Source organism: Panthera uncia, chromosome B1 (assembly GCF_023721935.1).
Source record: "Panthera uncia isolate 11264 chromosome B1, Puncia_PCG_1.0, whole genome shotgun sequence".
Lineage (NCBI taxonomy): Eukaryota > Metazoa > Chordata > Mammalia > Carnivora > Felidae > Panthera > Panthera uncia.
In genome coordinates, this window is record NC_064811.1 from 195,780,819 (window position 1) to 195,807,125 (window position 26,307).

Consider the following 26,307-nt stretch of genomic DNA (forward strand, 5'->3'; position numbering starts at 1 on the left):
TTTTATTTATTTTTGAGACAGGGAGAGATGGAGCATGAACAGGGGAGGGTCAGAGAGAGGGAGACACAGAATCTGAAACAGGCTCCAGGCTCTGAGCTGTCAGCACAGAGCCGGACGCGGGGCTCGAACTCACGGACCTCGAGATCATGACCTGAGCCGAAGTCAGCCGCTTAACCGACTGAGCCACCCAGGTGCCCCTACACATAGCATTTTAAATAATGAAAGCAACCGGGGCTCCTGGGTGGCTCAGTCGGTTAAGTGTCCGACTTCGGTTCACGTCATGATCTCGCAGTGCGTGAGTTTGAGCCCCGCGTCGGGCTCTGTGCTGACAGCTCAGAGCCTGGAGCCTGTTTCAGATTCTGTGTCTCCCTCTCTCTGAACCTCCCCCGTTCATGCTCTGTCTCTCTCTGTCTCAAAAATAAATGTTAAAAAAAAATTAATAATGAAAGCAACCTGTGGGATAACTAAAAATAAGTGTAATTTCTAAACAAATCAGAGATGGGAAGGAAGAGGCCCTTCTAGGAAGTGTTAGTAACAAAATGCTCTCCTCTTTGACCATGTGAAATCATACCCGTTTTCTAAAGTGCTAAGATGTTGGGTGAAATACACGCACTGCGGCTCATTCTTGTTAAAATTAGACTATAAACTTTCCAAATTGCCAGTAGGAAAATGTGTGCCCCTCAACACATGCATGGAAACAAAGAACAGAAATTACAATCTTTATAGGAGAAGTGACAAAATCAGGGAACATTAAAATCATATAAAGTGGCAAAATTAAATCAAGCACATCACCTTTGTAAAGAAATATAAATGGGGGCACCTTGGATGGCTCAGTCAGTTAAGTGTCAGACTTCCGCTCAGGTCGTGATCTCACGGATTGTGAGTTCAAACCCCATGTCGGGCTCGGTGCTGACACCTCGGAGCCTGGAGCCTGCTTCAGATTCTGAGTCTCCCTCTCTTTCTGCCCCTTCCCAGCTTGGACTCTGTCTCTCTCTCATTCACAAATATCAATAAAAATGTCCCCCCAAAAAAAGAAATATAAATGGAAATATATACATGAATATAGATATTTGGATATTAGAAGGAAAAAGGGGGCGCTTGCATGGCTCAATCAGTTGAGCCTCTGACTCTTGGTTTCAGCCAAGTCATGATCCCAGGTTCACGGATCGAGCCCTGCGGCAGGGCCTGGAGCCTACTTGGGATTCTCTCTCTCCCGCTGCTCCTTTCCCCCACTCATGCTCTCTCTCTCTCTCCCTAAAATAAGTTTGTTTTAAAAAAGGAAAAATGGACCTGAAGTCATGTAAAATGTAAAGTCCAAAGATAAACAGCTTAGACAAAGTAACTTAAATGATTAAAAGGACAGGCAAAATAGTAGTGAATGAGAAACCCGTGATGCTGTTATCAGTCAGGACTAAGCTTAATTTAAAGGATACTTAGAAGACAAAGGGTATCGCCCTAAGTGTCAGGTCCTGACAAGAATAGGTGGCCTGTTCAAACTGAAGTAAGTCGAAAGGTGCTTGATGAGGGAAATAGGTGTTAAAATGTGGGCAGAGGGGCATCCAAGGACCAGTGTGTGTGTTACCTCAGTGCTAGCCGCAGCAGAGCCCAATGCCCTCAGGTGTAAAATTTGAGAAGGGGGGCAGTTAGATCTATGGGGAGAGACCAGACGTGCAGCAGGCCCACCCACAGATACCTTGAACTTCCAGACTCACCACCATCCGGAGCGACAGAGCCACGGAGGATGTACGAAGAGCAGAGCCAAGCAGTGGTTGTTCAGCACCACAGTAAAATAGAGTGCACCGCGCAGGGAGGTTACAGCCGTCGTCAACGTTTATGCCCACGTCATGCTGACATTTGAGAAGGCAAAAGTAAGAAAGCTCAAGGATGGCAAAATCACGGTTGTATGAGAGAGACTTCCGATTCATCTGTAACACATCAAATAGATGAAGAACTAAGATAGGATATAGACAACTGAAATTGAATTATATTCATTATTATACCCTGTTGACAGCATATTCCTTATTTCAAGCATCTGTAACATGTTTTACAACACAGAGAGGAAAATCATCTCTGTTGAATAGAGGCCAACCCTGCTTGGCTGCTGGTGGCATGGCTGTAAGCAACGGGTCACATGAAAATGGGCTTCCCAGAAGAAAAAGATGGGGGAAAATCCGTACGACCCACCACCTGGAACATGGGGGATTCTCACAAACGAACAGCTGTAGGTGAGTCAGTGAAAATCCGCAAGCATCTAGAGAGAAATACAGTCCTCTATGTTTGGAAATCCAATATCAAAATTGTGCCAAGCCCATGATGGCTCTACCAATTTACACAATTACTGAGGAGAAGCACCGAGGCAGATGTCGATACTTGGGGAAATCGTTCACACCTGAGAAATGAACATCTCTAATGTTTTTCTACATTAATTCAGATTACTTTATATATTAGCTCACCAGCTTGTGGGATGAAAGCTCAATGAGACGCACATCGAAAGAGTGATGATAAATGATACCAAATTAAAGCAAGACTTCGAAACGTTGGCTCTGTGGCTGATTTGCATGTGATGATATACACAAGCGTGTTAATTTGTTTTGATCCTGCAGCACCCGAGCATGTTTTCCGCCCGCAATATTCACATAAAACGCATGAAATGGAAGAAAAGCACTTCAGGTTCTTTTTTTTTTTTAGTTCAGTAAATTCTGACAGCTACGAGTCCACTGTAATTACTTAAAAGATCTTTAATGAGTTTACAAAAGCATATTGAACAGGACTCCAGAATACTGTGGTTATTTTATAAACCTTTCAGCAGGTCTAACTTTATGAAAGGTTAGCACAGTGATTACCTTTAGCACTTTGCAATTTGCCATCCAATTTCACTGATATTATGTTGTCTCTGATGATCCCCACACAACCCAAGTTATTGTGATGTTACTGTCCTTATTGTACCTGAGGAAGCCGGGCTTGGCCAAATTAGGGACCTAGCCGGAGGGAAACAGCAGATAGGCAACTGGACATCAAGGCCCTCTTTTTTTTATTTTTAAGGCTCCTTTTTTAATTTCAAATACCCACCCTCTCCTACTAGGCGTAATTAACCAAACACGAGGACACCAGCTGTGGACAAAACATTGACATACAACAATAACAATGAAAAAACAACAACAACAACAAAAAAACACCTTACATCCCTAGAACACTATATAGTTTACTAAATGCACAGGCATACGTGCAGCATTTTATATTCATATCAATAACGTGGGAAAGAAGAAGCTGGTGTTCTTGTGTAGACAGTTTTACAGGCTGGCGGGGGAGATAGCACCTTAACCTGACCTGGATGTAATCCACTCTGATTCTTCTTGTACCCTCAGTCTCACTCCTGCTGTCTCTTCATCCGTGTCTTTCCTCTTGATTGAGCATGATGAGGGACCATAAGGTGAGCTGAGGGGACAAGCACAAGCTCACACCCCACACCTCGCCCAGGGTGGGACATGTGTGCTACTCCTCAGGTGCTCCTGGCCGCCCAAGAACAAAGGAGAGGAAAGGATAGAAATGGCTAACTGACAGAGACCACAGCCCTGCAGGACACGAGTCTCCATCAGTTTACAAATGTCTTAGTAAATTACAAGAGAAAGACCATCTTATCAGTAGCCTCACCTCCATGAAACCTACAGACTCCGTTTCCTGGAGCCCCAACATCACCCCTCCGTAGCGATATGGGGGGCAAAGGCAAGAAGGAAATGGCAGGTAAAATTAAATCTCCTCCTAACCTGCATCCCAACGACAAATACTTCTGGCAAATACAGAAAGAATATAACATTTTTCTGGGAACGCCCTACTGTCTTAATGTTAATGATTTGCCAGAGGGAAAAGCAACATTAGCTTGACAATAGCTAGGCTTCCAGTAATCTGTGATCTTTAGCATATGAAAGTCTCTTTGGAAACTTCCCTTTTGACTTTACTGCCCCCAAGTCCACAGTGTGTAACCAGCCATTCTGCACAACCCCAGTGCAGCCCTTTCTGCCCAAGGTCCCATCCCGTGCTTTAATAAAATCACCTTTTTGTACCAAAGACGTCTTCAAGAATTCATTCTTGGCCGTCAGCTCCGGACCCCACGAACACCCCATCACCCCAAAACCTCATGAGAGCTGACACTTTCTTTTGCACTGACTTCCTCTGCCACATTTTTGAGACTCAGATGAGGAGAGGGGACACGGATGCGTCATTGAACATTGACACCGTCCCCAGGCCTGGTAAACCATAATTTCATTTATTTCATGAAATTTCCATATGTCACACATCTTGAGCGACTTGTGGTGGTGGTGGAGCGTTTAACTGAAGGAGTCAATTGCCCAGCATTTCCTGTATATTCTGGATTGTGCTTGGTGCCATGGGTGTGGCCGAAAAGTCATTGCTATCCTTCAGGGCAATACTACCATATTAGTCTCCCCCGTGCTTCGCTGGTTATTTCCTGCAGATAAAATTTGCTTTATTAACAGGACCAAATTTAGTAAATTATTGACATGTTAAGAAAGATTAGGTGACACTGAAGTCTTTCCTAATTTTGGTTATGTAAAGAGTTAAGTATCAAAAAAGAGGTACCCACCCCAAACACAATGTCTATGCTAATAAGAATCATTCTTGATGGCTTTTAACGACTGCTAGCTCAATCCTTTGCTAATAGTCCATTGATAACTCTTTTGCAACTTGAGATGCTTTTTGTAAAATAAATTCCACTGGGCTAAATTGCTGTTTCATTTTTGAGCCCAATCTCAAAATATCTCCTTAGATCTGATAGGCTTTATGGGAGAGCACGGCATTTTTTATGCATTTACAATGAAAAATAGTTTGGATTAAATTTACATTAACTTTGCCCTTTTCAGCATTGCATAAATGTGCAAAATGCATTTAAAAGATAGTACCTAAAACTTGGGAGTTTGGAACCTTATTTTTAAATGTAAATATTTTGGCTCATTTTAGTCCCAATTGTTCTGACTTAGCTCGAGGTTTTTTTGTTTTTGTTTTTGTTTTTGTTTTGTTTTGTTTTGTTTTCTTCAGGTCCCTGAAGTGAGGTCCGCAGTTCCCTAGTTCACTTGATTTGCAGACATTTAAACAGAGAAAGCTATCTGACTAAGCACGTAAAGTGTATTTTCCTCTCTGGCTCACATAGTGTAAGAAATGAAAATGATTTGCCTCTAGTTCTCTCTCCTGGCCCATTTCCCATTTCCTCCCCTGCCCCTTCCCCATCAGAAATAATTTGGAGAGGTTAGAAAGTAGGTTTAAAAAGTGGGAATTCAAAACAGGTTACTTCAGGAGGTACACACACTTGCGATTGTAGCCTAAAGCTCTCTTTGCTGGTACATCTCAGAACATAGCCTTTCTGTCCCCCTCATCGCTTGGAGTGCTGGGGGAGGCAGGCTAATGCTGCACATTTACGCATGGGGGGCTATTGCACAGGTAAGAAACACCCTTCCCTGGACACCCCCTTTCCAACGCTGAGCTATGAACCCCAATCCCTCCTGGTGGCTTTCCAGGCTCTTTTTCAGTCTTGCAGTGTCAGGACCCTTGGGTCAGCCCTGTCCGTTTCCACTGACACTCCATGCCCCTGAACCCTTCCTCCCCCTCTTCCCTTATCCAGCTGCAATTCCTATCCCCTCCCATGAACCCTCGCTGACCCTTCCTGTGTAGCCACGGTCCTGGTTCCCACACTGTCATCTCTCTGCACCTAATCAGCAGGGCCCATATCCAGTTTTGCCCCCAACCATAGCCCCAGGCTCCCGCCCTCACACCCCATTCTAAAGTTGACCTTGGCTCACCTGCCCACATGTGTCCACCTGTCTCCACCAGCACCTGCAGGACAGACTCGAAGCCTTGGAGACGACACCTGTGCTGTGGGTCATGACCCCTCCCGAGAGTCCAGCCTCATTCTTACCATGTCCCATGCCCTTCCATGCTTTCTCTCTAAAATGCGTTTCCCAATGAAGATGCTGCTTCCCCAGGGAGGTGTCTGATTTTTCTCCCTTCCCACACTTCTTATGCCCCTGATCTCAGAGACCCCGTAAGTTTTGCCCCTAATCCTCACTCCTGCTTGCAGATGGACCACCATCCCCACTCTTGCCAGCAAACACTTTCCCTCTGAAGTGCAACTACTCCTGTATTCCATGGTCACCCCCTGCTTCGCCTATTGAGAATCTGGCTTCTGGCTCTGAGTATGGCCGGGATGTTGTCACTCTTGATGAATTCAGCAGCCACACACTGTCTCACACGGGCTTTCCATTCGCTGATGGATGGTCTCCCCAGACACGCTGGTGGTCCTTTCCCACCGGTCCTCTGAACAATACTGTCAGAGCTCCGCAACTGTCCTTCCCCCGACTGAGAGGATGACCTTCTCTGACCACAACCTCCTACCTCTGATATCCCTTCTTCAAAGATGCCACTTTGAGCAAATATTTACTGTCACCAAGGCTTCTGATCCATTGGGCGATCAAGCTCTCTCTACCCCCTACCCAGCTCAACACTCACTCCCCCCAGATCCAGCTTTGATACCCTGGTCTCTCATTCATATGGTTCCTCCCTGTTTACACACTTCCAACTTCTTTGTCTTCAGTCCATAATCCCTAAACTAAATCTGTTTTTGCCAATTCTGGTGCCATCAAAATACCTGGAAACTGTTGGAGAAAAAATACACAACGGTATTGGTTGCTTTCGTTTTATATTCATGACTACACAGTTCACATGGTCCCTTGTTGTCTGTCAGTCCTGCCATGTGTTTCTAGTCAAATTCTTTGCCATAAATGTTTCATGCATCGCCTGTCTTCTAACTACCACACCTCCCTTTCTCCCCTGTCTGATGGCCTTACTTCTTATTTAACTGACAAAACAGAAGAACATTGTTAAGAGTCCCTGTCATACTTTTCCCTACCTTCTCCTCCAAAGTCAGCTTTTTCAAGGTCACTGGTGAATTACATGTTGCCAAGTTCAATGGAATTTGTGTCTCTATTTTACTCTGCCTTTCACCATTTGACACAGGTAACGACATGCTTTTTCTTTGAAACACATTTTTAAGTTGGCTCCTGGGACCATACACACTTGTGGTTTTCCTCCCACCTCACTGCCCACTCCTTAACATCCTTGATTACACCCCACATCTCTTCTTGTTCCCTAAACCCTGAATTGCCCTAGGGCTCATTTCTTGGTGCTCTTTTCTCTTCTCCTTCTGTCCTCCTGCACCTTTGAGCCCATAGTGGTTCTTAGGCTTTACATAACATCTTCATATGGAACACTCCTGAATGTTACATCTCAAATCCCCATCCCTTTGCCCACCAGACATCTCCACTTGTACAGCTCATGGGCATCTGACTTGTCGAAAGCCAAGACATATGGGTTGGGTAGAGTGAACCACCTCCCCACCAGTGATGTGGGTGGGATTCAAGGCCTCTCCCGGACCTCTTTAACTGAACCAGAGCCCACGAAGCAACCAAATCTGGGCTTTGGCAACTCTTCAGCTCATCTGTCCAGTCTCTGTCTCTGTACTCCCCATCTTAACATAACACTTCCCTCCATAATTGCCTTTTTTATACCATTTGACACCCCTCTGAGAGAGCGAGGTCATTTCCATTGTGTAGATGAGGAAACTGAGATCCAAAGGACTTCACTTATTTGCCTGATGCCATGCAGCTCATTAGTGAGAGGGAAGAAGGAGGATGTGGCCCAGATCTGACTGCCTGCAGGCCCGGGGTTCATCCCACCCCATTGCCCTAGGGTGCTTTGGGGAGGAAGAATAGCGTCCGTGGTGTAGACTTTGTCTCAGGGACACACAGTGCTAGATGAGAAGGTGGACACACCGACCCCAGGGATACCTTCCCTGGCTCTTTCCACACAACAGCCAAATGCTCTCATCCTCACCCTTAGTAATGAAGACTCCTGCCCCAGGCAGAGGACCCCCTCAGGTAGACCTGTGGATCTTGTGGAATGGCAGCTTGACCTTGGGAAAGAGATCGTCTCTTTGGGCTTCAGTGCACCCAATGGCAAAAGGATTGGGTGGATGTGTGAGGGTTCTCTCTGCACTTCTCAGCCCTTTTGCTAACCTCAGAGTCCTGAGGCTGTTCTTGCGCGCATGCTGATGAATGTATGCACTGTCTGTCCTTAGGAAGCCCCAGAAGGTCCTGCAGAATCCTGCCCCCGACACTCTCTCTGACCTCATCTCCTGCCACTCTGGCCCTTGCCTCAGCTTTCCAGCCAAGAGAGCTTCCTTGCTATTCCTCACATCTTTCACGGTGCTCCCAGCTAGGCCTGCCTGTTGGACTATCTCCACTCTCTGCCTGAAATGCTCTCCTTGGATATTAATATCCCTCAGCTCTTCAATATATTTTTGTTCCTGTTCAAATACCATCTTTCTTGATAAATCTGTGAAAATGCTCTCTGAAAAAGCACTCCTATCATTTTGTTTAAAAATTTGTCTTCCTAGCATTTATTGCTACTGTAACTTATATATCTATTTGTTTACTTTTTATTGTCTGTCTCTATTTCTCTATTGCTCCATAAACATAAAGAGTTTTTATTTTTATTCTTAGCTATTTTGGGAAGTAATTTCAATAGCTTCTCAATAAATATTTGTTGAATGGATGAATAAATGTTATAGCCCCCACTGACCTTTACACTATGTGATATTAATGAAAATTAAATTGGCAGTTTGTATAGTCCAAACCAGAAGGGAGTAAAGAATTTTAGCACGGGGTCCAGTTAGAGAGCCATTGCAGTAACTCACCTGTAGGTCGATTGCGACCAAAATAATGACGGTAGAAGTAATGTCATAGGGCCTTTTTTAAAAATGGAAGACACACATTTTTATTTTGTTTTATTTGTGTTTTTATTCATTCTCCATTTTCCACATTGAGAAGAACCAAATAAGAAAAGAGAAAAAAAAGACATTATCTCCAGTGATGAAATGGAATAGTTCTGACTTCCAATCAACTACGATATATATATATCTCCTAATATTGTAAATGTGAGTCAAAATAAAAGAGAGAACTTGAGACTTCGTAGCTAAATCGTCAAACCTCAGGTGGAATAAAATATATTTACTTAAAAATAAGGACCAGTGTCCTAAAGGTGATCTTTAGTCAAGAGTTATCTTTAGGATATGGATGGACCATGAAAGAAATTTGTGCTGATCATCTCGAATTTCCTCGTAACACTTCTGGAGAGTGAGAATTGCCTGACATACAGTTTTTACACCATGGCCTTCAAGCTTAGGGAAGTTTCTATGGGCCCAGGAATGTGAAGGGAAGATATGTAAAAATTGAAGACATCAGTCTCTTACTCAGGGGTTTTGCTATAAACCTTACCAATTTCTTGAATACCAAATACTGAGGGAGATACTCTTTTGTGTCAATGACTAGTAGATAATTCGTGAAGAATTGTTTGTAAAAATCCTCAGTTGCCGTTATGAACTGTGTACCAATTGTTTGCCCTCCGTCAAACTGAAGCACAATCTTACAGTTACGGAAATGAAAACTGCATTAGAAAAACAGAAAAAATGGAGTGGATATACAACAGAAAACTACACTAATTCCATGGAACATAGGTGACTGTTCGTGGGTAATAATGGGTTTTAAAGCAGTGATATCTTTGGAGGACAAAAGAGGTCTAATTCTTAATGTTCTCAAAAACAGGATAGAACAATGAAACAGGGGGACAAAAAGGTTGGAGATAAAAAAAAAAAAAGCATTCCTGAAATAGTTTGTATCTGTAAATGGAAAGAACACTAAACATCCAATTTCCTATGGAGGTGGGGTACAGAATCATGGTAAGGAGTGAGGGAAGAGAGGAGAGCCTAAGTACTAATTTCCTCACTGTTCGTAGCAAGGAGAAAATCATATGGTCTAATGGTGAAATGTTCACTTCAAAAACCGTAGTGATTACAACCTTAATATTTTTTCATAATTTTTGAAATCAGAGGTACCATATCATAGTTTCTCTTATTTTTAACAAATTTTGTCTGACACTTACAATTCATTCTTTTTACTACATCCCTATCCCTAATATAAATTCAATAAAAATTTTAAATTTTTAAATATTTAATTTTTTTTTCATTAAAGATAAAACTTTTATTATTTTATTTACATATGCTACATTTTTATATGAAATTTATTGTCAAATTGGTTTTCATACAACACCCAGTGCTCATCCCAACAGGTGCCCTCCTCAATGCCCATCACCCACCCCCATCAACCCTTAGTTTATTCTCAGTTTTTGTTTTTTAATTTTTTTTTAACGTTTATTTACTTTTGAGACAGAGAGAGACAGAGCATGAATGGGGGAGGGTCAGAGATAGAGGGAGACACAGAATCTGAAACAGGCCTCAGGTTCTGAGCTGTCAGCACAGAGCCTGACGCGGGGCTCGAACTCACGGACCGCGAGATCATGACCTGAGCCGAAGTCGACCGCTTAACCGACTGAGCCACCCAGGCGCCCCTATTCTCAGTTTTTAAGAGTCTCTTATGGTTTGGCTCCCTCCCTCTCTAACTTTTTTTTTTTTTGTCCTTCCCCTCCCCCATGGTCTTCTTTTAAGTTTCTCAGGATCCACATAAGAGTGAAAACATATGGTATCTGAACTGGAGGGTGTTATGCTAAGTGAAATAAGTCATACAGAGAAAGACAGATACAATATTTGATATTTTAAAATCTTATTTTTTGTCTATTCATTAGTCTATCAAGATATATGGATCAATATGTAAAATGATGTTTAACACATTTTAATGACAAGTGCTTCTGCACAGTGAGTTTTATGGTGATTTTTTTTCTCTTTCCCTTTTTTTCCATCTGATTTTACAAAATAAAACAAAAAAGTTGTTGAATAGGATGGAACTAGAGAACTATCAGGAAGTCCTAGGAATGATTTAAGATCAGTCAGCAAAGCAAGATCGGTCTTGATTATTAACCCAGGGAATCTGGAGAGGCTCTATCCTGTTCCCTTGATCAATTTTCCTACTTAGTGCACCAACACCACACTTTCTTACTTATTCTGACTGTAGAGTAACTCTTGAAACATTGCCAGTCCCCTGACTTTGTTCTTCTTCCTCCCTATTGTGTTGACTATTAAGCCTTTGCCCTTCCATAAATAAATAAATAAATAAGAATTAGTTTATTGATATCCACAAAACAACTATTGGGATTTTGTTTCGGACTGCATTCTATCTATGGATGAACGTGGGAAAAACTGACATCTTGACCATATTGACTCTTCCTACACATTATTATGTACTATCTCTCCATTTATTAATATGTTTATTGCATGAGAGTTTTACAATTTTCATTGCCTTAATTTGGGGCAATTTTTTAAAGATTTTTTTTTTTTAGATTTTGTACTAAATTATTTCATTTATTTTGTGCTATATAAGTGGTATTGTGTTTTTAATTTCAAATTGCAATTGCTCCTTACTGGTATATAAACATTAATTGACTAATCCAGTATCCTGTAACCTTGCATTAACCATTTATTTGTTCCAAGAAGGTTTTATTTACTTTTTTTTTGAGATTTTCTACATAGACCACCATATCTACATAGACCACCATATATATATAGTCTAAAATAATAAAAGAAAAGAAAATTTACTTCTTTTTCTTGTGTAATTAAATTCTACGGGAATTACAGTATGATGTTTCCAATCTTAGGGGGAAAGCCTCTAGCTTCTTACCATTAAGGAAAATATTATCTGTAGGTGTTTCATAGCTGTTTTCTGTCAACTGGAGAAGATACTCCTCTACTGCTAATTTTCTGGGATTTCTTTTTTTTTTATCGTGAGTATTGAATTTTGCAAAATGCTTTTTCTGCATTGGCTAAAATGGTCATATGATTTTTCTATTTCAGCCTGTTGATGGCATGGGACAGGCCATCATTTCGGAATGTTGGTCTAGCCCTGCACACCTGGTGTCAGTCTCACTCAGTTGTGATTTATAATTCTTTTTACACATAGATTTTGATTTGCTAATATTTCACTGAGAGTCTGCATCTCTCTTCAGGACAGATTTTGGTCTCTCATTTTTCTTTCTTATAATATCTTGTCCAGTTTTAGTATTATGGTAATGCTGACTTTACAGAATGAGTTAGGACTTATTTCTTCTGCTTCTGTTTTCTGGAAGAGATTGTAGAGAATTGGTATCATTTCTTCCCTAAATGCTTGATGGAATTCACACTGAAAGCTTCTGGCCTGTGCTTTCTGTTTTGGAAGGTCATTCACTCTCTCTTCCCTTTCTGTAACAGAAATATGCCTTTTCAAATTGTCTATTTTTTAAAAAAATTTTTTTAACCTTTATTTATTTTTGAGACAGAGAGAGACAGAGCATGAACAGGGGAGGGGCAGAGAGAGGGAGCCACAGAATCTGAAGCAGGCTCCAGGCTCCGAGCTGTCAGCATAGAGCCCAAAGTGGGGCTCGAACTCATGAACCATGAGATCATGATCTGAGCTGAAGTCAGATGCTCAACCAACTGAGCCACCCAGGTGCCCCTCTAATGCTTCTTATGTAAATTTCAGTTTCTTTCGAGGAACGGGTCCACTGTTTCTAAGTTCTCAAATTTCTGGACATAGAGTTATTCATATTTTCCTTTATTATCCTTTTAACATTCATGGGATCGGTAGTGGTGGGCCCTCTTTCGTGTCTGATATTATTAATTTACATCTTTGCTGTTTTGTTTCTTCATTAGCTTGACTAGATGTCTATCAATATCATTGATCTTTTTAAGGAAAAATCTTTTGGGTCTGTTGATCTTTACTGATAGCCTGTCTTCAATTTTATTGATTTCTGTTATACTGTATCCTTTCTTTTCTCGTGTTTATTTTGGGTTTAGCATGCTCTTTATTTTCTAGTTTCCTAATGTGGAAACTTAGATTATTGATTTTTGATCTTTATTCTTTTCTACTATGCACATTCAATGCTATACATTTCCCTCTTGGCATGGGTTTGCAATATACATTTATAAGTATTTCACATCTACTGTCAGATAAAACTATACCACCTCAGAGGTGCTGTGGGTGTATCAGGTGTTCCTAATTCCTGCCTCTGTCCCTTATAACATGGCTGTCATCCTTTTCAGCAATCCGTAAGCTAGAATTACTAAATACATCGTCGCTTTTGTTATGGCAAATTATCTGTTGTATCAATTAAGAATCAAATCAATAAAAGATTACTTTCCCTTCATTTATGCTTTCTCTCATACTCTTTCTTTCTTTATGTACTTCTATATAGCTAAGATTTGAGTTTCTGACCTATGTCATTATCCTTCTTTCCAAAGAAATTCTTTTAAAATAATTTGCAAGTCGGTCCTACTGGCAACAAATTATCTCATTTTGGGTTTGCCTGAGGAAGTCTTTATTTCTGTTTGACTTTTGAAAGACAATTTCCCTGGATACAGTCTTAATTCTAGGCTAGTGGTTTTGTTTTTTGTTTTTCTTTTTACACTTTCTTCCTGCTTATTGGTTTCTGAAGAAAAGTCCCTGATAATTCATATGCTTGTTACTCTACCGGTAAGGGGTTTCTTTGTCTTCCTTCAAGATTTTCAACCTAAATTTCATTTTCTGCAGAATTGTTAGGCCTCAATGTGGCATTTTGGCATTTATCCTGGTAGTTTTCTTAGATTTCTGGATCTGGGATTCGGTGTCTGTCATTAATCACTTGAAATATTTCTTCTGTTCCTTTCTCCATTTCTTTTCCTTTTTGTCTTCCCACATGCATTTGTTAGCTCTTGGGTGATTTCACGGTTCTTAAATATCCTGTTCCGTTCATAACTATTCTTTTCATTTCCTCCATTCTTTTTTCTCTCCGCTTTTCAGCTTGAGAAGCATCATATTCATACGTTGAAGCCCTAACTCCCAGGACCTCAGAATGGGACCGGATTTGGGATGGGGCCTCTAAAGAGACAATTAAAGGTGAATGAGGTCATTGGGGTCAAGCATAGGGGTTGGTCTAACATAGAGGTTTGTTAGAGCTGTAGCTGGCTAAGGCTAGATGTCCTCTGGGGTGATGTCATTCTGTAGTCCTGCCTCGAGTTCCCCCCCCCCCCCCCTTCTCTGGGCCCCCGTCTCCAGACGGAGACCTTCACAGGCGCTTCTCAGCTTTCCACCCAGTCAGGGAGGGCAGGCCACAGGGAGATGCCCAGCTGCAGGGGAGGGGCTGCTTCCCTGCCCCCCGGCCCCGAAGGCTCCCTCAAACAGGTGTGCCCAATAGCCTCCTTTGAGGGCAAGGGCTTTGTTGAAACAGCTCTCTGGGCTTATTTCAGAAAGATTACTTTCCCCTCCCCCTGCTGGAGGCGCGAGGGGTGATTCTCTGATCTGAGCACTTGATGGGGCTCCTGGCAGAAAATCCAGGCAAGGCTTGGGGTGGGGAGCGGCTTCAGGGGGCCGGGGCAGAGTCCTGATCCCCCAATCCAGCCCAGGTTCAGGCTCCAGCAAGCACCCCCCACCCCTTCAGTGTTCCCAACGAGCCCCAGCAGCAGCTTCCTCTCCAGCTAGGCCTGCATCTACCAGCTCGCCTGTGCCTCCTGTTTGCCTGGTGGTGGTTTGTCCCGTGACCTTGTGTCTTTGGGCGAGTCCAGGAAGGACTGTAGATGCTCAGTGCGTGCGGCTGTTTTCTTCTTGCGAGGGTGACCCTGGGGATTTGCAAGCCCCTCATCTTTCAGACCAGAGGCCGGAAGTCCACGGCGCTGCCTTTCCAGGTAAGTCTGACCAATACTTGGTTTTGATTTCCTGCTGTTACCAAACCGGAAAAGGTGGCTGAGTGTCTGAGTGTAAAAGGTAAAAGGCTGATTCACACTGCAAGGTGTTTACGACATGAGGGAGAATCGGTAGCATGGAGGTTTGCCTGCTCAAAGGGGGGACAGGCTCCCCACCTCCAGCCCCTGGAATCGGCAGCGGGACACAGTGAGTCAGAGGCACTAAGGGTCCCTGTGCTTGAGCTGTGGTGGCAAAGCTCTGAGTAGCCCCCAGATTCGCGAGATTCTAATGCAGGACTTCTCAACTTTGACCACAACTTAGAATTTCCTGGAGATATTATGCAAATTCAGGTGCCCATAGGACACTCGAATTCAATTGACAATTATATCAGATTGTCTGAGGGATCATGATGAGGTTTATCAGTATATTTTAAAGCTCCATAGATAATGTTTACTCTCCAGGGGAGAATGGCAATTACTGTTCTAAAATATTCCAGGAACAAATTGAAATTGTGGTGAGCATTAACCAAGTTTTAAGTTAGGGTTTTTTTTTTAATGTTTATTTATTTTTGAGAGAGAGAGAAATAGAGTGGGGAAGGACAGAGAGAGAGGTAGAGAGAGAGAGAGGATTCCAAGCAGGCTCTCTGCTGACACCAGAGAGCCCAATGCACGGCTTGAACTCACAAACCATGAGATCATGACCTGAGCCAAAGTTGAATGGTTCACCGACTGAGCCACCCAGGTGCCCCCTAGGTTTGATTTTCTTTTTTTAATTAAAAAAAATTGTAATGTTTACTTTTGAGAGAGAGAGAGATAGAGCATGAGCGGAGGAGGGGCAAAGAGACAGGGAGACAGAGTCCGATGAAGGCTCTAGGCTCTGAGCTGTCAGCACAGAGCCCAACACGGGGCTCGAATTCACGAATCGTGAGATCATGACCTGAGCCAAAGTTGGATGCTCAACCGACTGAGCCACCCAGGCACCCCTCCTAGGTTTGATCTTTTTTTATGTTCGAGGCAAAAATGTTTGTTTACCCCATCCCCAGTGACATGCACGTGTTCTTGAGTGGAAACACAACCACACACAAGCCCTTCTCCTTGATAGCAACTTACTGGTTTTTTGGTTTGTGGTGATTCACTTGGAGAGGTTACATCCCTCAACTCCAGAGTAAAGTGTCAATGGTGGGGCCAGCCTGTGAGTGGTGACCTGAAATGAGCAAATGCCATCAACATGATTCTTTTTTTTTTTCTTTTAATTTAATTTAATTTTTTTTTTTAATTTACATCCAAATTAGTTACCATATAGTGAAACAATGATTTCAGGAGTAGATTCCTTAATGCCCCTGACTCATTTAGCCCATCCCCCTTCCCACCACCCCTCCAGCAACCCTCAGTTTGTTCTCCATATTTATGAGTCTCTTCTGTTTTGTCCTCCTCTCTGTTTTTATATTTTTTTTTTGTTTCCCTTCCCTTATGTTCATCTGTTTTGTCTCTTCAAGTCCTCATATGAGGGAAGTCATATGATTTTTGTCTTCCTCTGACTGACTCCTTTCACTTAGCATAATACCCTCTAGTTCCATCCACGTAGTTGCAAATGGCAAGATTTCATTCTTTCCTATTGCCGAGTAATACTCCATTGTATATACAGACCATATCTTCTTTATCCATTCATCCATCAATGGACGTTTGGGCTGTTTCCATATTTTGGCTATTGTTTGACACATGACATGGTGGGATAGGTTAGGAACAGGCACTTATTCCCAAGACATCAATAAATGTGGCAGAAGGACTCCAGAGACCCTGGTGGCTGACAATAAAATTGGAGGTACATGATTTTATGAAGGGGACCTCATAGTCTCACACACACACACAAGCTGAACTGGTACCTAAAGAATGGGAATATGAAAAGGCACCAAATCGTCAGCTGTCCAGGGAACTCTGTGCCAACGTTAGCACAGGAAGAATGGCGTCTGCGGGATGTACTCGTGTGCAGAGGGCGTGAACATGAGCAAAATAAAGGGAATGGTGGCTGCTGTGGGTAACATTCTGATGCCAGGCTTTGTTAAACCTCTTGTACTTTGTGGGAACCATAGTGGCAGTATGGAAACATCACATGGGCAGGTTACAGAAAGAGCCGAGCGGGTGGCTTATCCTTAGTGTAAACCGTATGCGAACCCTCAATCTGACAATGCCTGGGGCAGTGGGAAGCTTGGGACTGGTTTTCTCTGGTTGCGACTGGACCTTAGTGGCAAGTCAGGGTGGAGGCTGGAGCCAGGAAGGAGCCGAGAGCACAGAACACATGTCTTCCAGCAGTCCTGTCCCCAAACATCCCTCCATCTGTGAACAAGATAGCAACTGTGGGCTTGACTTTGCTTTTTTTTCTTTTTAGTATCTTATCAACTAGCATTTCAATCTTGTCTTCTGGTTCTTCTTCTGAATCATAACCGTGATAGAAAATAGAATCCCCAGATTCTCGTGATGCCGGGTCAGACCGAAATACTCTCAGGGTTCTGCCCATATTATTTTAAAGGCAATTGTAAATGAGATATTTCCAAAATGCTTTCTTAAAATATTACAGTTTTTGTCGACTTTATACCCAGGGTCGTCTTTGTCAAAACGCATCATCCTCCCTAAGCGACGAATGCCATTTGTATTTTATTCTCTGCTCCATACGTAACATAGAAATCATGCCTCCATCCCGTCTGAAAATATTGCCCTGAACGTAATAATAAATACTAAGAAAAGAGGCATCTGGTTAGTGAATTTGGTGAATGCTGGCTTAAAGAAAGTTAAACAGGTTTTTCTTTTTTTTAGTATCAATTAATTTTATTTTTCTCAATATATGAAATTTATTGTCCAATTGGTTTCCATACAACACCCAGTGCTCATCCCAAAAGGTGCCCTCCTCAGTACCCATCACCCACCCCCATCAACCCTCAGTTCAACAGGTTTTTCCACCGAAAGCATGGAACACCCCAGCATGTGTTGTGAATCATGGAAAGAACACCTATTAACTAGAGCTAATCATGTTAACTATATAGTTGTATACATAACTATAATATATTGTAGAATATAAATTATATGTATTTCAATTATATTTTAATATATTATAAATACACTGATGAATATAAATTAAAATATATATAAATATATTTCACATATACAGAATATATCCCTGAAGTCGTTGGAATCAGAAACCTGTTTCGTAAATTTGACAAACAGGTGATTACGTTTGAGAAATCCATCCTTCACTTGTTTCTAGGCATGAATATTTCCTTTACAATATATTCAAGCTCTCCTAGCTATCGTACCTTTACAACGGGAACTTGCTTAAACACATGTGATCATCTCTTTTCTCTATGAAGATTTGCAGCCACTTAGAGGCCACAGATCCTGATCGTCACCACTGGGGTTCAAGCCACATGCTCGTCAGGGTTCTAGTCAGATGACCTCATGCTAGGGACTTCTGACTGTCAACACCCTTAATTCTCCGTGGAAGCAGCTGATAATCATGCTGCTTTAAGTGAGTTAGTAGCACCAGGGAAATGAGAAGAGTTGCGGAGGGAAAGAGTTTGAAGTTGTTCAGCGTTTCACCTTAAGCTGCTGCACAATGACGTTTTTAGGAAGTGCTTTAACCATAACTCTCTATTTCCTCCTAATTCCCAACCGCATTGATAGAGTGCATTGAAACAGCAGAGAATCAAAATCAAGGCTGAAGGAGAGGGGGTAGACATTTCATATGGTCTCAATCAATACTGAAGATACAGAGGGAAAGAAAAGCAGAGGCTGGTTACCCACGGACGGGGACGGTGGGGCACCGCACCCAGGGGAGGGTGCATGCCTCCAGAAGTCCCGGATCCCCTCACATACTCACCCCTCGCCAACTCACGATTCCTCAGTTCAAACTTCACGCCGGTGATATGCCTTCAGGGGCCAGTTTATTTGGGCAAACTGATCAATGGGCTGTAGAAATCTTACATGTGCCAAAGTTGTATTAGGAAACGAGTTAAGATACTCCCATATCAATGTAAAGTCCATCATTAATGACATAGGTACTGATTGCTCGTTATGTGCTCACAGTCGAAATTGATCTGTTTTAATGCACAATCTTACTAAAATATTAGTGCAATACGTGTGCATGTGTGTGTGTTTGATTTCCTAGAATTTATAGACTATATTCAAACCAAATTCCTCGTTAGGCATTTAGGAAGTTTATAACAGGCCTAAGGAGTTAGGGCAGTAATAAGTTCATTTAAATCCATTAGAGATCCTCTGTGTAAATACCTCCAACAAAATAGAGTAATACATCTTCTTCGTATATAAAAATGTAAATGATAAACAGTGCATTTTATAGTCTGTGGATTAAACTATTAGGTGTCATTAGACTCAGTAATTTAGTAAACGAAAATGAGCTCAGAGTAGGTATCGTTTCTGATAGCAGTATCTGGAGTGTCTGAAAATATTGTTGATTCAATGGGAAAGGAACTTATCCTTTGTGATTTCAATTGTATGTGTGCAAATTTAAGGAGACAGAGACGGACTGGAATATGAGGTGGGTTACATAGTTTCCTTTTCCCTTGGTGCAGACTTTCTCCTCTTCTCTCGGGGCCAGTAGGGGCTTGCCTGCATTCTACTGTCCGTCACTACGAACTAGCCTGGTCTCCAGATTTCACGTACATGGAATCATACAGGACTTGTCTTTTTGTACCCGTCTTCTTTCACTTAGCATAATGTTCTTAAAGTTCATCCGTGTGGTCGCAACTATCAGAACTTCATCCTTTCTTACGGCAGAAGAATAACCCATTCTCTGTATAGACCACACTCTGCTTATCTGTCCACCCATCAATGGACACTTGGCTTGCTTGGACCCTTTTGCTCTCATGAATGATGCTGCTAGGAATGTCGGTGTGCAAATATCTGCTAAAGTCCCTGCTTTCAGTCCGTTTGCCTCTGTATCTTTTAGTGAAATCTGAGTCCTATGGTAAGTCTGTTTCACTCTTTGAAACACGGTTTCCACGGCAATCTACATTTTACATTCCCACCCGCGAGCTATAAGGATTTTATTTTTTCTCCTCCCTCTTTCTCTTTTCTTTTCTATTATAGCCATCTTAATAGGTATGAAGAGGTATCTCATTGTGGCTTTGATTTACAAAGTCACTTCCCTAGTGATTAATCATGCTGAGCATCTTTACTGGGCGTATCTGACTGTTTACATATCTGACCGCTGCTTTTGCTGATGCGCAAAGTTTGTATTTCTGTTTTTACTCATCTTGAGGTATTTTCCCATTTCCCTTATGATTTATTGTTTGGCCCGTTGGTGGATTCTGTATCCCTTTAGTTTCCATATATTTATGGATCCCCCAGTTTTCCGTCTGTTGCTATTTTCCAGTTGTATTCCACAGTGGTTGGAAAGGGTACTTTGTATGATTTCAATTCATTTTTTTAAGTGGTTATGTAGTTGAGAGAGAGCGCGCGCACGTGCACATGCGTGGGGAAGGGCAGAGAGAGAGGGGAACAGAGGATCTGAAGCAGGATCCGTGCTGACAGCAGAGAGCCGGATGTGGGGTTTGAACTATGAGGTCATGACCTGAGGTGGTGGAAGTTGGATGCTTCAACGACAGAGCCACCCAGGAGCCCCTGTATGATTTCAAATAAAAAAAAGTATATTGACACTTGTTTTGCAGCCTAAGTGACATGTGGTCTGTTGTGGTGAGTGCTCTGTGTGCACTTAGAACATGGCGTGTTTTGCTGCTGCCTGTTGGATGTTTCCAGAAACCTGTACATCTAATTTGCATACAGTGTTGTTTACATTCTGTTTCCTCACTGACCTGCTTGTTCTGTATTGAAAGTGGGGTTCTGATGAGTCCAACTGTTGTAGAACTAACTCTCCCCCTCTCTCCCCCTCTCCCTCTCCCTCTCCCTCTCCCTCTCCCTCTCTCTCCCCCTCTCTCCCCCTCTCTCTTCCTCTCTCCCTGTCCCTCCTCTCTCTCTCTTGAATTTGGTCAGATTTTTTCCTTTGCCTATTTTGGGACTTTGTTGTTAGCCACATGCAATTGTTACATATTCTTAATGGATTGCAACTTGTAACAATAGATAATATACTTCTTTGTCTCTTGTGGCTTGTAAACTTATACTATTTATGTCTTTCCCTATGTCTGTATTCATCTTTTTTACTTAAAATCTGTTTTGTCTGCTAATATAATTCTTTGCTTTTGTGACCGTGTCCATAGAATATCTTTCTCCCTCCTTTTATTTTCAAATGTTTTGTCTTTGCATCCAAATACTCTCACACAGTCTATAGATAAGTGAGATTTTTTACTTACTCTGTCAATCTCTGCCTTATTTGGAGAGTTGAATCTATTTCATTTTAAAGTAATGTTGATAACAAATATTCACTTATACCATGTGGCTATTTCCTTATGTGTGTCTTAATTTTTTCCTTTTTTTTTTGTTCTATCTTCTATTATTCCCTTTCCTCATACGTAGTCGGTGTGTGTGTGTGTGTGTGTGTGTGTGCGCGTGCATGTATGTGAGATCGGTGGTTATCTTGGGGAAGCAGTCCACTTGGTCACCTTATATCAACCTAGTTCCAATGATACCAACTTAGTGTCAAAATTATGCATCACTCTGCTTCTGTACATATCTATCCCTCCCCCTTATATTGTTATTTTCACTGCTTACATCCTTCTGCATTGCATGCCCATTAATATCGATAGAAACAATACATTGGTTTGTGTGTTTGCCTTTTAAATCAGAGGACAGATGCTGGTGAGGATGTGGAGAAACAGGAACCCTCTTGCACTGTTGGTGGGAATGCACACTGGTGCAGCCACCCTGGAAAACAGTGTGGAGGTTCCTCAAAAACTTAAAAATAGATCTACCCTATGAGCCAGCAACAGCACTGCTAGGAATTTCCCCAAGGGATACAGGAGTGCTGATGCATAGGGGCACTTGTACCCCAATGTTTATAGCAGCAGTTTCAGCAACAGCGAAACTATGGAAAGAGCCTAAATGTCCATCAACTGATGAATGGATAAAGAAGATGTGGTTTATATACACAATGGAATACTACATGGCAATAAGAAAGAATGAAATATGGCCTTTTGTGGCAACGTGGATGGAACTGGAGAGTGTTAACGCTAAGTGAAATAAGTCAGTCAGAGAAGAGGACAGACACCATATGTTTTCACTCCTATGTGGATCCTGAGAAATTTAACAGAAGACCATGGGAGAGGGGAAGGAGAAAAAATAGTTTCAAACAGAGAGGCAGACCATAGGAGACACTTAAAAACAGAGTACAAACTGAGGGTTGATGGGGGTTGATGAGAGGGAAATGGGTGATGGACACTGAGGAGGGCACTTGTTGGGATCAGTACTGAGCGTTGTATGTAAGCGATGAATCACGGGAATCTACTCCCGAAGCCAAGAGCACGCTGTATACACTGTATGTCAGCTAACTTGACAATAAATTGTATTTTAAAAATATAAATAATATAAATAAAAAAAAACAAAAATAAATCAGAGGACAAATGAGGAGTTATAAACCCCAAATGCATAATATTAGTTTTTGTATTTACTTAGGTGGTTACCTTTGCCAGTGTTCTTTATTCATCCATTCTTCTTGTATTTAATTACTGTCTAGCATTCTTTCATTCCAACTTAAGGGGCTATATTAACATTTCTTGTATGGTTGGTCTAAAGGCAATAGAATCCCTTGGTTTTGCTTATTTGGGAATGTTATGATTTCTCCCTAATTTCTGAAGAGCAATTTTTATTTCAAATTCTTTGTTGAGGGGTTTCTTTTTCCCCTTTCCACACTTTAATTATGTCATCCCACTGTCTTTTGGCCTCATGGTATGTTAAGAGAAATAAGCTAGTAATAACACTGAGGATCCTTGTGATGAGTCACTTTTGTGGCATTCAAGATCCTCTCTCCTTGTTTTTAAGTTTTTATTTAAATTCTAGTTAACATACAGTGTGATATGAGTTCCAGGTGTATAATCAAGATCCTGTCTTTGTCATTGTCTATAACGTGTCTTGGTGGCTTTTGATTTAGCCTGTGTGGAGTTCATTTGAGCTCCTTGGATGTTTCATTCATTTCCTTCATCAAGTTCGGGAATTTTCATTCATTATTTTTTCAAATGGTTCCTCGACCTCTTTGTCTGACTCTTCTCACAGGTTGGTCTACTTAACGGTGACCCACAGAACCCTTGGGTTTCATTCCATTTCCTCCACTCTTTTGTCATTGTGCTCTTCAGACTCGATTATTTATCTTTGAGTTCACTGATCCTTTCTTCTATAGAATCAAATCAGTTGAAATTTGCTTATAAATTTGTCCAGTTGTTGTACTTTGTAATGCGAGAATTCCTTTTAGTTTCCTCTTTGTGATTTTTACCTCCTTATTGATATTCCCATTTTGTTCATCCATCATTTTTCTGGTTTACTTTATTTCTTGCCTATGGTTTTATTTAAATTTTTGAAAATATTTAAAACAGTTGATTTAAAGTCTTGGTCTAGTAACTCCAAGGTCTAGGGTTCTCCAAGGATGGTTTCTGTTCATTTCTTTTTCTTCTGCATGGGCTGTCTTTTCTTACTTCATCGTATGCTTTGTAATTTTGTGTTGTTATTGGTGTTGAAAACTGGACATTAGAATATTATTCTCTGGTAACTCTGTAAATCAAATTCTCTCCCCTCCTAGATGTTTCTCTTCTTGATGGCTAAAAGCTGACCCCTTTGTTCAACTAGTGTAATGTTAAGATAAAGACTTCCTTCAATCCAAGAGCAAAAAGCTAAGCAAAGCAAAACAAAACAAAAAAAACCCAGAAGACGAAAGTATTCTTCTATTCTTTGTGGCTTGACTTTGTCACTTGTGCGGAGGCTAGAGATCAGCTTAGGGTCTTCTCTGGTCTTTTGTGAGCATGCATCCTGCCCTGGGTATATCTGTGGTTTTCTAAACTCCCGCAGTACCCATGGGTGCTTTTGGATGTCCCAGTATCCCCAGAGAAATTTCCTCCAGGCCTCTGAGTCAACCGTATGTCTCGACCATTACCTTCTGCCCCACATAGCTGTGGGTCTTTCTTTGCCATCCAAGTGTTTTTGAGCAATGTCTGTCATTTTCTGCCCCCAGTGGGTTCTGTGTTCGGTGAAACAGAAATGGAAGGCTTGCATCAATCGTTCCGGTAGTTTCCAGACTGATTAGGATAGACAAGCAGAATGAGTTATGGCTCCCTCTGAAGCCAGAGACCAGGTTCCCACACAGGAGCCAGGGAGGGAGGTGGAGCAAGGGCAGCTAAGATGGCACAAAGCTTTCAACCATTTTCAAGTCATCTTATCCTTGATTCAGCATTTGTCTGATTGCTCTGAAGGTTTGGCTGTTTTCCAGAGTCCTGACCCTGTGGGTTCAGTTTCTGTGCACTTCTCCTCTTCTCTCTTGGGGGAGGGGAATTTGGAGCCATCCAGTCCTCCATTTTTCCAAAGTCACTCCCGTTGACTTCACTTTTTTTTTTTTTTATGTCACTTCACTTTCAAACCCCAAATATCACAGTTTCCATGAATTCCCTGGATTCCTTCCACTTTCCCATGTTTTTGTGTGTATACAGTCAGATTGATCTAATACTCTTAGTGACAGAAATTAACATGATGAACATTACTTCACAATAACAGAATATTTATTAAATTTTCGTGGGCTAAGCAACATCTATCTTCCTGGAAGATTGCAGGTAGTTTTGAAAAAACATCAGATATTTGGCAGTAAAATACATATTTGGGCTTGTCTTTATAAATCTGATACGATCTCCAGCATAGAAATAATCTGAATCATTTTTGTTTGCTTTTTTTTTTTTGAGATATAATTGATATATGCCATTATATTAGTTTTGGGTGTACAAATTCATATTTGTATATATTGTGAAATAACCATCACACTAAGTCTAGGTAACGTCTGTGTTAATATGCTTTTTTTAGCATTCAGGAAAAAGAAAATGGTCTCACTGTGTCTTTCTATTTCTTCCTGTCCCAGCTCTCTACTGGTTGAGTGTATGTACATACATCCATGAATAGATGTACACACACAGAGATACATGCTCCCCTACACATACATCCAAATATTTTATTGAATTGTTTTGTTTCATGAAGCATGCTTGTCTTTGTAACTTTTCTTGTACACAGTGTTTTAATTTTGCTTCTACTCCATATAGTACAATTTAAAGGCAACATGAAGGGTAAGAAAGAATATATGTTGACAAATCACTAAGCTGTGACATAATAATCTGATATCTAGGCTTCTGTCTGTCAGATGCAATCATAAATAAAAGATAGAAAGAAGCAAGGAATTGCTTTTTAAGGAAATTAAATTGTCTTGAGAATATTTCAAAAATGTGACTTGAAAGGGCATATACATGACATAAGTATTCTTCAGATTTCTATTCATTCCCGAATGATACCGGGTGAGATCAATTGTGATGTTCTTGTCTTGTGTCTAAACGCTCATCCAGGGAATAAACTCCTATAGAGCAAAGGGCCTTGCTCAAATCCCCAGAGCACCTGCTTGGCAGACTGTGACTCAAAGCTTTCTAAGGTGATTCAGCCCTTCACCGCACCCCCCCCCCCCCCCGGGCTCTCACACGCTAGATGTAAGGTTCCCTTTTGTGTTATAAGACTTTTCTGTGTGATAATTAAGACAGCGACTAGTACAACATTTTTAGGCATCTGCCCATACACATAGCTCCTGAAGTGATGACTGTGGATGTCTTGAGGTTTTGTACATTCTCTCAGTGGGCCAAATGTCAAGACGCGAAATATCAAAGTTCTGGATTCATTGGAACAAAGGGAGGAAAAGCCTGCCACATTTGGAACTGAGAAATGGAAATCCGGTACCGACAGATAAAAGATGCAGAGCTGTCGTGTTTGTGTAGGTGGCTTTAAAGGCATTTTGCCACAACTAGTTAATAAATTTGCATATGCTTCTTCCAAAGTCTCTGGATTTAAGTAATTAGACATTAAGATTCTTATCAAGTAGCATTTTGCATTTTGTTCTGTTTCATGCTGTTTATGCAGAAGCCAATGGATATTTAACCTCTGAGAAACCTGCATTAAATCAATATTACATTAGTGTTTTAATGGCATTAGCTCAATAGCCATATGCCCAGATATTGTCTCCATTCAGAAAGTTAGGAATCAGTAAATAAAAATGAGATAATTAACCATGAATACCTGCTACTCACATTTTATGTGTACAACATTATCTCTTTCCATTCAAAGCTTGACATTATTACCTATCATTCAAGAAATGTAAACCCACATTCCATATATTGCATAGCAATGGAGCTCTTGTGGTGACCTCACATATGTTTCCATGGTAGCATATTCATCTGAAAATAGCACAGCACTTTGATTTATAGATGGTCAAAGATGGACTCCTGAATGATGCTCATTGAAAAGCCTAATTTCAAAACAAATTCTTAGGTTGGAGATTTTGCAAGGCAATATTAGAAACTAACACGGTGTTTATATTTTTAATGATTATGCATTTCTACTTCTGAATTTGAAGTAATATTTTCACCATCCAAATGCCTTGCAATTCGAATATTTACCGGCAAGGTAGATAT

General features: G+C 41.3%; 1 long non-coding RNA gene across 2 annotated transcripts; it reads right to left on the reverse strand.

Annotated features, from left to right (window-relative positions):
* Nucleotides 1-1,808: 1,808 nt before the first annotated feature.
* LOC125924031 (uncharacterized) lies at nucleotides 1,809-25,971 on the reverse strand. 2 transcript variants are annotated; one of them, XR_007458224.1, is made up of 3 exons: nucleotides 25,924-25,971; nucleotides 15,815-15,908; nucleotides 1,809-1,925 (listed from the first exon to the last, which is right to left on the reverse strand). It is a non-coding gene; the product is annotated as an uncharacterized LOC125924031 (long non-coding RNA). The 2 variants fall into 2 exon arrangements; XR_007458225.1 differs by lacking the exon at nucleotides 1,809-1,925 and adding an exon at nucleotides 4,283-4,465.
* Between the last annotated feature and the right edge of the window lie 336 nt (nucleotides 25,972-26,307).